We start from the raw sequence: 12,739 nt of genomic DNA on the forward strand, positions 1-12,739 counted from the left end.
TCTGAACCCTTTCAAGTTTTACCACATCCTTCCGATAAGTAAGAAATCAGAACTGCACACAACATTCCAAAAGTGGCCTAACCAACGTCCTGTACAGCAGCAACATGACCCCCCGACTCCTGTACTCAATGCTCTGACCAATAAAGGAAAGCATACCCCAATGCCTTCTTCACTATCCTACCAACCTGTGATTCTCCTTTCAAGGAGCTATGAAACTGCACTCCAAGATCTCTTTGTTCGGCGACACTCCCCAAGACCTTACTGTTATATGGATAATGTTGCATATGAAAACAGAATAGCATCACAAGGAAATAAATGTTATGCATAACCTACATCAATATTATTGGATCAGGGAGGCTCAGTGGTTGGTACTGCTGCCTCACAGCTCCAGGGGCCCAGGTTCGATTCCAGTCTCTGGCAACTGTCTGTATGGAGTTTGCATGTTCTCCCAGTGTCGACATGGATTTCCTTCAGGTGCTCCAGTTTTCTCTCGTAGTCCAAAGTTGTGGGGGCTAGGTGGATTAGTCATGGGAAATGCAGAGTAACAGAAAAAGGGGATGGGTCTGGGTGGGATGCTGTTTAGAGGGCCGACGTGGACACGATGGGCCGAATGACCTTTTTCCACACTGTTGGGATTTTGTGATATTCTCTCTCATAATAATCATCCATTTACCAATTATCAAGCCCATCACAGTATTTGATATTGGGACTTGGCCCTTTGAGCCAAGTCCCAATATCAAATACTGCCACTTCCCAATATTTAAAATGCAAGTTAAACGGATGTAAAGTTAAACCAATTTAATCACAAAAAGAGACTATGAAGTAGAGCGTTTTTATGAGAATACGAGGTATGACAAGTCTAAACACTGAAACTGAGCTGACAAAGAAAAAAATTGACTGCTATCAGAAAGCAAGGGATAGGCTCATCCACGTATGAAGACAAGGTAATATAAAAGGATACAAGGAGCCAAGGCTATGTTCATGCATACCTTCAGGCAGCACAAGTTGAAATGCCTTCACGTGCATTGCACAGCCCTTTTTCATTTAAATCTCCTCCTGTCCATCATAAGTGATAATAATCCTCTCTTTCCTTTTGGCCTTTATATTCACTGAGAAGTTAGCAATACAACAGGTTATCAATTCTGACAACATTTTAGACTGGATGCCAGTTGTATTTTCTTAACGTCTGTCATAGTTACTACCTTGTGGAAGGCACTGACCACTCAAAATGGGATTAGTAACATCACATGGATTGTTCATTCAAGGATGATTCTCCATTTTTACACAAGCCCTGACAGTACCTTCTCCAGATTGCCATACACAAGTCACAGATGCATTATAATCAGAACCCTTAGGCCATATAACCATTTTTTAAAAAAAAGAGATGTACCACGCCAGTTTTCATTTTCTTTTCCCTCTCCACAGAAGCTGCTTGACTTCTTGCATACTCCCACTGGAATATTTTGTTTTTATTTAAAACCTAAAATCTGTAACAGCTCACCAAGATGACCAATTTTTATGCAGAAAAAAGTACATGCTCTCTAATTAAGAAAGAAATAAAGAAAATAAGCAACCGTACATTCTAACCTACAATTCTGAATTAGCAAGAGTATAAATACAGGCATATGAAAGGATCAATGCTTGCTTCAGCTTTTGGACCAGGTCTCAGAGAGGAGACATTTGTTCAAAAAGGAAGTCTGCACATCAAGACTAACATTAATGCCTTCATTGATGGTGGTGGTTTGGGTGGGGGTTTAATTTAAATTGGCAAAAGGGGAGGTATCAGCTCACAGAAGTGCAAAAGCTGATTCAGGAACATAAAGGAATGGGATTGTTGAACAAAACTACAGAAGGAAGCAGTACTATATCAGATAAGAACAGACTAAGGAAGTCTGTGAGGAATGCAGAGGGGTTTAGAATGAATGCTTGTTACATAAAAAAGTGTGGTGAAACAAGCTGATGAGCTCTACATACAAATAGCTATGGAAAGTTAGATAATAGCAATCGGGGACAGGACTGTACCTCAGGGCCTGGGCACTAAAGGTGCGCTCTGTACTCAGTTTGGACAGTAGGGTCAGTGCCAGGAACAGCTCCAGTGTCTGTGCTTTCTGTCTCTAACCCTTGTGGCAATAATGGAAACATGGTTTAAGAACGAGGCGGATTGGGTGCTCAACATGCATGGATATGAAGTTGTCAAAAAGGCTATGAAAGGAAATGAAAGAGATGAGAGCTGTCAGTACTAATTAGAAAATACAAGATGTGGCGGAGACGGTGTTGGACTGGGGTCGATCAAGTTAAAAATCACACAACACGAGGTTAGAGTCCAACAGATTTATTAGGAAGCACTAGCTTTCGGAGCACTGTTCCTTCATGAGGTAGCTGTGGAGCTACTTAGAGAAAACAATGCAATGTTGGAAGTAGGGGCTGTCCTTGAGTGGGCACGGACAGAATCTATTTGGTTAGCAATAAGCAGCAATAACTATTATTATTGAAGAGAGAGATGAAGGGCAAAATACACAGCAAAATTACAAAATATGCAACAACTAAAGTGTGATAATATTGGAGGGCTTTCATTACCCAAATATCAATTGCAGGAATGTTAATCTAAAGTAAAAGAGACAACAATTTCCTTTGACACTCAGTTCATCAAGGAAGGAGACAATGCTGGATCATGTGCTGATGAATTGGTATGGTCAAAGATCAGTGGACCTTGTATCAGTGGGGGAACAATTCGCTAAGAGTGAATGGAGATAAGCAAGGAACAAGAACTTCTAAAGTGCAGCAGAACTAACTCCAGTCAAATGATAGAAGATGAAGTCATATTAAAATGAAACTAAACAAAGATGGAAAATCTATCAGAACAACAGGTGGTCTTCAAAATGATTTTCGGGTAAATTACAACAAGGTAAGAAAACCAAGGTTCCTTTGATGATAAGGAAGATACAGAATGTGAAGAAATAAACACATGCATACTTATGAGGGAAACAGTACAATAGGTTCAGGAGGGAAAGTGAAAAGAAAATAAAGATGGTTAATTAGAGAGATGGCAGTTACCACAGAAAAAGTATTCAAATACATCTCTAATTGCAAGCAAAAAGGCTGCAAGTAAGGTTCTTAGCAAAGTCTTTTAAAGAATGCATATAGTAATTCTGTACACGGCTTACCAAAGAAGAGGAAGCTAAAAGAAAATTGGAAGAGACGAGGTAGTAGATGAGGTGAAAATGGAGTACAGGCAATACTGCAGAGACTGACGATGCTTCGAGTGAATAAGTCTCCTGGCCTGTTGGCTTGGAGAGCAGGGATCGAGGGAAAAAAGGTTATCATGATTTAAGGTCACCTAGGTGATTGAGAAATGCAAGTGGCAAATGGTGTAAACTGAAAGGGTCAAGAACATGCTTAGTATCAAAAGTTTAACATGAGTGGTAAACAAGATTTTAATCATTTGGGGGAGAGATAACAGGCATTTGAGAGCTTTGAGAGTTCATTAAGGAGAGCTAGCACAGATTTGGAAAAGAGATGGTGCTCGAGAATTCTCAATTTTGATGAAGTAACAGAGGTTGATAAAGAGAATGGAGTAGGTATTGTCTATAAATTTTAAATGAAATGTTCAACAAAACATCAAGTAGAAGACTGGTTAATAATTGAGCTCACTGACTCGAGGGTCAGCATCAATTTAGATTAAAAACACAGCAGGGCAAGTCAGGGAAAATGGTTGTTTTTTTTAGACTGAAGGATCAGAGGCAAATGCTCCCCATGAATCAGTGCTAGATCACAATAAAGATTTGTATTACAAAATGTGAAGTCAATTTTCAAAATCTGCTGAAGGAGATTAACTTTAGAGACGTGCTCACAAAATTGGTCACAGTCACAGAGTCAAAGATACACGAAACTGAAACAGACCCTTCCGTCCAACTCCAACATATTGACCAGATATTCTACATAAGTCTAGACCCATTTGCCAGCAGGTGTGCCATATCCCTCCAAACCCTTATTCATGTACCCACCCGTATACCTTTTAAATTTTGCAATTGTATCAGCCTCCAGCACTTCCTCTGGCAGCTCATTCCATACACACACCACTCTCTGCATGAAAAAGTTGCCCCTTAGGTCCCTTTTATATCTTTCCCCTCTCATCCTAAACCTATGCCCTCTAGTTCCGCCACCCCAGGGAAATGTCCTTGTCTATTCACCCTATGCCCCTCACCCCTCAGCTTCCAATGCTCCAGGGAAAATAGCCCCAACCTATTCAGCTTCTCCCTTTCGCACAAACCTTCCAACCCTAGCAACATTCTCATAAATCTTTTCTGAACCCTTTCAAGTTTCACAACATCCTTCCCATAGGAGAAAGGCCAGAATTGCAAGCAACACTCCAAAAATGGCCTAACCAATGTCCTGTAAGTCACATGACCTCCCAACTCTCGTACTCAATGCACTGACCAATAAAGACAAGCATACCAAACGCCTTCTTCACTATCAAGGAACGATGAACCTGTACTCCAAGGTCTCTTTGTTTAGCAACATTCCAAGGACCTTATCATCAAGTGTACAAGTCTTCCCCGATTTGCCTTTCCAAAATGTAGCACCTCACATTTATCCAAGTTAAACTCCAGTTGCCAATCTTTGGCCCATTGGCGCATCTGATTTAATATATGCTATAAGATGATGCAATTTTGGCACAAGATAAACAAAAATGAGTCAGCTATTCAGAAACTCAAGCCTGCTCCATCACTCAATGAGACCATGATTAACCTGTACAAAGTTAAAAATCACAACACCAGGTTATAGTCCAACAGGTTTATTTGGAAACACTAACTTTGGAACACTACTCCTTCATCAGATCGTTGACTGTACACAACAGTCTAACACTGGCACCTCCAAATCATGATTAATGTGCTGAGACCTTACTCCGCTTTCCTGTCTGTCCCCAAAACTCTCGGCTTCCTCATCAATCCAGAAAATATCATATTCATAGGAATAGGCTTTTCAGCTAAGTCTGTTTCAACATTCAATGAGATCATGGATGATCCACACCCTAACTTCACATACCTTCCTTTGGCCCATATCCCTTAATACCTTTGCTTAAAGCTTATCTCAGATTTAAAATTAACTGATCCTGCATCTACTGTCATTTGCGAAGTGTTCCTAACATTTACCACCCTTCAAGTGGTGAAGTGCTTCCTAATATTTCTCCTAACAATTTGGCCCTAATTCTCAGACTATGCCTCTTAGTTTGATTTTCACTGGTGAATATACTTTATCCATGCTGCCTTATCCTGTTAACATTTTGAAGACTTTAATAAGATCAACCCTTAATCTTCTAAATTCGAGAGAAAGCAGGCCTAATTGGTATAATTTCTCCTCATAACTGAGGTCCAGGTATCATTCTTATAAACATGCATTGACTTGGAGGGAATCTAATGTATGCTTGTTGCACAGATCTGCTCACAGTATTCCAAGTCAGGTATAACCATGGTTTTGTATAACTGCAGCATAACCTTTGCATCTTGTATTTCAGTCCTCTAAATATAAAGACCAGCATTCAATTAGCTTTCTCAATTATTTTCTGCATCATTTTAAAGGTCAGTGCACCTGAACTCCCAAAATTACTAGAGTTATCATCCGGAAAGTATTCTGCTCTATCCTTTTCAGATAATCCCACACTTGCTTGCAGTGAACTCCATCTGCTACAGTTTTGCCCATTCACCTAGTCTATCAACATTTCTTTGCAATCTTTTGCTATGCAGTTCCTTGTATAACATTACTGATCACATCTTGTCATTTTGGATTATCCAGCAATTATCTCTAATTTGCTTGCCACTCAACCAACTGCCCAGCCAAGTTAGTAATTTTCCTTCAATTGTGGGCTTCTACCTTAGTTAACAGTGTCTTATGTACGCCTTCATAAAAATGTCTTCTTGAAGTCCATATAAACATTCCTTATCCATTATCTTAGTCAGCTCTTCAAAAAGATTCAGTAAGATTCATCAGTCTTGACCTATCTGTCATGAATCCATGCTGGCTGAAAATTTTCAATGTGCTCAGTTATCCTATCCGTTATTATAGATTCCTATAACTTCCCTACCAAAGATGTGAGGGTAATTGGACTGTAATTACCTGGTTTTCCTTTACCACTCTTGAAAAAGTAGAGAGTGCCATGTGTAATTTTACAATCCGAAAGGAATGACTCCTGTATTTAGGGAACTCTGAAAGGTTATAGTAATGGTATCTGCAATGTGCTCCCCTACTTCCTTTAACACCCTTGAATGGAAACCATTCCAGGGATTTGTCAATTCAATGAACCAATGTCCATTGCTCTCTGGGGAAAAAGAATTCCACAGACTAACACACTTCAAAAAAAACTTCTCATCAGAGATGGGAACAATTCTTCATTCAGAGGATGGTTAACCTGTGGAATTCCTTAGCACAGAGCTGTGGCTGCTGGGTCATTGAGTATATTCGAGAAAGATCATTGATGCATTTAATGTCTAAAAAGTTAAAGGGTATTGAGTCAAAGCAGGAATATAGCACAAAAGGATCAACTGTGATCATATGGACTGGCAGAGCAGGCTTATAAAACCAAATGGCCAACTCCTGTTCCTCGTTTGTATGTTAAATTCCACAACAGGAAGCATCTTCTCAGCATCCACCCTACCAAATCTCAAGATTTCCCATTTGAATAAGATTGGGTGTCACGGTGGCATAGTTTTTAAGCACGGATACTTCATCATTAGGGACCCAGATTCGACTTCAACCTCAGGCAACTGTGTGGAATTTACATGTTCTCCGATGCATCTGTGTGGGCAGTATCCTTTGAGTACATCCAGCTTTGACATATAAGTGGCTTGTCCCACCTTCTCAATGCAGTCTTCTAGCTTGGAATAGGATATGAATCAGATTTTGTAGGTTATGTTTGATGGGAGTTCCACTGGTTCTGGAACAGTCGGGAAGGCAGTCAAGAAGCCAGGCATGCTTTGCACCTGCAGCATTTGAGAGTTCATAGCTTTCATGTAGTCCATATGCTTGTTCAGGACTGTCATACCTACCCGAACTTTATACATCACTCAACCTGACCTCGCATCGACCATGCCCCTTACCTATGCAGGGCCAATCCCATGATTGCAATATCAAAAACTTTGTCTCCTGAAGTAAACTTTCTCCTCACTTAGCGGATTCTTTCATCTGGTGCTGGCATTACTAATACTGTTTCTCCACCCCACCCTTGCCGGTCCAGAAAGATCAGACTTCATCTAGTTTGGAGTCTTCTCCCTATCAGCAACTCTGCTGGAGCTTTCCTTCTCGTCACATGAGAGCTGATCCAATAATCAAATAAGAACCAGGACAATTAGGCAACTAGTGAAACTATAGGCTGTTTCTTTAAGCCTGCCTTCAAAGATTTACACTGGCAGACTATTCGAGTTGTCGTTTTAGGCTTTTGACTTTCGGAATTATTCAACGCTAGTCTGTTATCTGTGATGAACACTTCTGGGAGCCCAAGTATTGCAAAAGATGCATGCAGTTTTTCTCTTGTCATCTCGTGTTTTGACAAATGAGCTCTACGCATGTCCAGTCAAAATGACTAAGAACTTTGAACCCATAAGTGTCTGCATCGTGAACATATAATTGAGACCAGGGTTTATCTGGCCATTTCCTCAAATGAGCGCACACTGCTGGCAATAATTTTTGTCCCTGTTGGCACTCTGGTCACCACCCCTCCACTGCAGCTATATCCACATCCAATTTTGCCTACCAGATATATACTCATTTTGGAACCCCAGGATGCCCTGGAGTTCAGCCAGTATCTGGCAGCAATCTTTGCTTGAGACAATTACTCTTGCACTCCATGATCTTATGCCATCCTCCACTGGGATCTGGTCTCACCGGGTGCAAAAAGGTTTCAGTTCAAGTTGTGACAGCCTTTTAGTTTATCCCATCACCACCAGCTGTTTCAGTTTTGCCAGAATTGGATCTTTCTGCATCTAAAATCTGATATTATCAGCTGCGACTGGTAGTGTTTCCAGAAAATTGAAAACCATTATGGACTCCTGCAGTGACTGCACCACTGGTGGTGTATCTGCCAGTGAGAGGCAGCTCAATGCATCTACATTTGCTACTGGGCCTCCCAGAAAGTGTTCTAACTTGTAATTACATGCGCTTAGTATTACAGACGACAGTTGAATTCAGACTGAAGCTATGGGCAGCACTGCCTTACCTTCTCTATGTAGATCGAGCAGGGGTCTTTGGTCTGTTATTATTACAAACGTCCATCCATAAAAGGCAAGAGTGGAATTCATGACTCCAAATATGATCACTGAACCTTCCTTCTCTGTCCAGGTGTAGTTACGCTCTGCATAAGCCAAACTTCTGGATACATAAGCTGTTGGGTATTCCTCTTCATTGGGCCAGCTATGTGCTAATACTAACTCAATGCTGTATGAGGAGGCATCACATCATTACTGGATCTCACTTCATCATAGTGTGCCAACACCTCAGAGGATGATAACTGTTTCTTCACTTAGTAAGTTTTCAGAAAATTTCTAGCTCAGGTTGAGGTTCTAGATATAGGTTTGCTCATTGAGCTGGAAGGTTCATTGTCAGACGTTTCATCACCATGCTAGGTATCATCATCAGTGAGCCTCCGGATGAAGCACTGTTGATGATTCCTGCTTTCTACGTTTGGTTTCTTTCGGTTGGTGATGTAACAAACACTACATTGGACAAACAGGCAGAAAACTAGCCACCAGAATACATGAACATCAACTAGCCAGAAAATGACTTGACCCTCTCTCACTAGTATCCTTACATACAGATAAGAAAGGACACCACTTTGACTGGGACAACATATCCATCCTAGGACAAGCCAAACACAGACACGCAAGAGAATTCATATAAGCATGGCATTCCAACCAGAACTCTATCAACAAAAAAAAACATAGATTTGGACCCCATTTACCACCCAGAGGGGAAAAAAACAGGAAATGACATCACCAACCCAAAGAAATCCAAACATATAAATAGGAAGCAGGGATCATTAGCAGTGCTTCGTCCGGAGGCGCACTAAAGATGTTACCTAGTATGGTGACGATACATCTGCAAATGCTTCTTCACTTCCCTGTGGCGTGGCTAAGCACCAATTTCCAAGACTGACCCTTTTTCTTTAAAAAAAGAGTTGATGCAACAAGATACCAAGTTATGTATCAACTTCCGTTAATTCACCAGCTGAAGGAAAGACATAGGCTCCAGTATAGACATGGGAGCCAGATCACATTTGATCACTCTCACTTTATCCTCCAACAGATGTAACCCAGTTTTGTCGACTATGTCCAAGTTCTCTAAGTACTTATTAGTCTTCCCTGTAAGAGCACATCATCCAGATAAATGGTGACCTGGGATAGATCTTGGAAAGTGTAGATGGATTTCAGTAAGGTGTTTAATAAGGTTCCCAGTGGTAGGCTATTGCACAAAATACAGAGGTATGGGGCTGAGGGTGATTTTGCAGTTTGGATCAGAAATTGGCTAGCTGAAAGATGAAAAGGTGGTGGTTGATGGGAAACATTCATCCTGGAATTCAGTTACTAGTGGTGTGCTGCAAGGAGCTGTTTTGGAACACTGCTGTTTATTATTTTTATAAAAGGACCTGAATGAGTGCATAGAAGGATGAGTTAGTAGAAGGATGTTGTAGGTTACAGAGGGACATCGATAAGCTGAGAGGTGGCAAGTGGAGTTTAATGCGGAAAAGAGAGAGGTGATTCACTTTGTAAGAAGCAACAGGAACAAAGAGTACTGGGCTAATGGTAAGGTTCTTGGTGGTGTAGATGAACAGAGAGATCTCTGTGTCCATGCACATAGATACCTGAAAGTTGACACCCAGGTTATTAAGAAGGATGACGGTGTGTTAGCTTTTATTGAAAGAGGGATTGCATTTCAGAGCCACAATGATATGCTGCAGCTGTACAAAAATGCTGGTACGGCCACACTTGGAGTATTGCGTACAGTTCTGGTCACCGCTTTATAGGAAGGATGTGGAAGCTTTGGAAATGGTTCAGAGGAGATTTACTAGCATGTCACCTGGTTTGGAGGGAAAGTCTTATAGAGGAAAGGCTGAGGGACTTGATGCCATTTTTGTTAGAGAGAAGGTAGTTCAGAGGTAACTAAAGTGAGAAATACAAGATAATCAGAGGGTTAGATTGGGTGGACAGTGAGAACCTTTCTCCTCGGATGTGATGGCTAGCACGGAAGGACATTGCTTTAAATTGAGGGGTGATATGTATAGGACAGATGTCAGAGGTAGTTTCTTTTCCCAGGGTGAAGGATTCAATAACAAGAGGTCACGTGTTCAAGGTGAGAGGTGAAAGTTTAAGGGGGATAGATGTGGTGAGTACTTTTTTTTTTACACAGAGAGTGATAGGTGCCTGGAACGCATTTCCAGCAGAGGTTGAAGAGGCAGGCATTGTAAATTCATTTAAGGTGCATCTGGACAGATGCATGAGTAGGTGGGGAGCAGAGGGATACAGATGCTTAGGAATTAGGATCAGCTCAGGCTTAGAGGGCCAAAGGGCCTGTTCCTGGGGTGTAAATTTTCTTTGTTCTTTACTCAGAGTAGGAGGGGCATGGAATGCACTGCATGCGACAGTAGTGGACATATGGACGAAAACAGAATAGCGTAGGATAGATGGGCTTCAAATGGGTGCAACATGTCGGCGCAACATCGAGGGCTGAAGGGCCTGCACTGCAGTGTAATGTTCTACATTCTCCATCATCCACTGAAAAATTGCACAACCTGACAATACCCCAAATGGCACTCTTATTTGGTACAAATCTTAATGGATATTAATTGTTACATACTTCTAGGAACCCTAATCTAACCACAACTGCATGGCTCACAATCAGTTTCGTTAAGGACAGCTTCTCTTTCAGCTTTATGTATAAGTCCTCTGTGTGAGGGATTGAGTATTTATCCAGCTGCAAAAAAATGGTTTACTATTTGTTTAAAATAATCATGAAAGCAAACCAACCCACCAGGCTTCACAATCTGTATGACCAGCGCTGCCCATTGCACAAGTGGGATTGGTGTGATGACTCCTTTGTTTACCAGCCTTCCAATTTCTGTCTCTAATTTTACCCGTAAGACTAATTACGGGCCAGACAGGCCTTGCAAAAATCACAAATTGCTTCTTGGTCAACATACAAGTTGGCCTTGGCTTATTTGATAGTCCCTCGACATTCCCGAATATTGGCCCAAGTTTACTTACTCCATTTAGGTCTGCTGTCTTGAGTCTGCGTAACAGCAACTATAATACCTTGCCAGCTTGAATCTTGAAGAAAATTTTAACCATTCAGTTAAGGCTTTGTTTTGGGGGTTTTGCTGTGATCTGAGCTGGAGTCTCTGTACTGGATATGTCCCAAGGGAGACTCTGAAATTTCCTTTACTCAAATGGCGTACCCCCAAGTTCAGTTGGACTGGCGAGAATATTCACTTCCGTCAGCATACCCTGCAACTCGTATGCTCCATTTGCTGCAACTTCCAATGATTAGGCCAGTTGGGCTTCAGCTAGTAGGCACTTTTGCATAGTTACATCATTAATCCCACATACCAAACGGTCTCAGTATCTCATCAAGGGTTAACCAATAATCACATGCCTCTACCATGCGTCTTAAACCAGTCAAAAGTCTTGATTTAGATGCCCCTGACTCTTGAATGGCTAAGTAAAACTGATAGCGTCTCAGAATTAGAGAAGGCTTGGAGTCGTAATATTCCTTAACTAAACCCATCAACTCCTGAAAGGTTTTAGTACCTGGTGCCTCATGAAAAGTTAGGTTCCTAATAACTGAAAAGGCTGGACGTGCATAAGCTGTGAGGAAAATTCCCGCTTTTCATCCACCCCAATGTCATTTGCCTGGAAAAAATAACTCTTTCTACATACTGGGCCCAGTCTTTGTGAGCAGGATCAAAAGAATCAAACTTCCTAAATAACGACATAATGTAAGAAATATTTACCCTAACGCCAAGACCTTGAATTTCCTCAAACAGCATGCTTTATTCTTGTCGCCACTGAAATAACGAGAGGCGCCGGTACCCCATCAGCCTTTATTAACATGACAGTGGTCTGGCTTAGTCAGAGCCAGCTCAGAGTAAACAAAATCTCTATCATTCTTGTAGGAGCAAATTAGTGCAGATGCTGGAATCTACTGAAACCAAATGCTGGAGATCACAGCAAGTCAAACAGCATCCATTAGAGAAAGCAAGCTAATATTGAGTCCAGATGACTCTTCATCAGAGTTCAAGTGCAGTGCAGAGGAGGGGCAGCATTTATGCTATCACTGGGATGTTGAGTGCTGGTGGAGAAGACATGTTGATAGCTGAGATTAAGTGATCAGAATGAGAGAATGGCAGATCAATGGTGCATCTAATTGCCAGACTAGAAAGAGAAGACAGTGAAGTGAAGGTAGGGGGGTGGGGGGGAAAAATGAGGACATGGTAATAGAGAATGCAACAAGTAATGCTAAAAAGGGAAGAAATGGGAGTTGGTTCACAATTTGAAGATGTCAAACTCAATATTAAGTCCGGAAGGCTGAAAAGTGCCCAGTCTGAAAATTCGATGTGATGTGGAGGTGCTGGTGTTGGACTGGGGTGGACAAAGTTAAAGATCAAACATCAGGTCATAGCCCAACAGGTTTATTTGGAAGTACAAGCTTTCAGAGCGTTGCTCCTTTGTCAGGTAGCATAGTGCTCCAAAAGCTT

General features: G+C 41.4%; 1 protein-coding gene across 8 annotated transcripts in view; it reads right to left on the reverse strand.

The window, feature by feature from the left end:
- The window catches only part of grb10b (growth factor receptor-bound protein 10b), a 208,759-nt gene that overhangs the window by 177,978 nt on the left and 18,042 nt on the right, over nucleotides 1-12,739 (reverse strand). The window contains exon 1 of one of the 8 annotated variants that reach the window (XM_087987205.1): nucleotides 334-352. The exons of the other annotated variants lie outside the window; for them this stretch is intronic. The gene's annotated coding sequence lies outside the window, so the exon portion shown is untranslated. Of the gene's footprint in view, nucleotides 1-333; nucleotides 353-12,739 lie in introns of those variants that run through there. 8 annotated transcript variants of the gene reach the window in all.

This window comes from Chiloscyllium plagiosum, unplaced genomic scaffold (assembly GCF_037043375.1).
Source record: "Chiloscyllium plagiosum isolate Xiang-an unplaced genomic scaffold, Cpla_swu_hap1 HiC_scaffold_5, whole genome shotgun sequence".
In the NCBI taxonomy this organism is placed as follows: Eukaryota; Metazoa; Chordata; class Chondrichthyes; order Orectolobiformes; family Hemiscylliidae; genus Chiloscyllium; species Chiloscyllium plagiosum.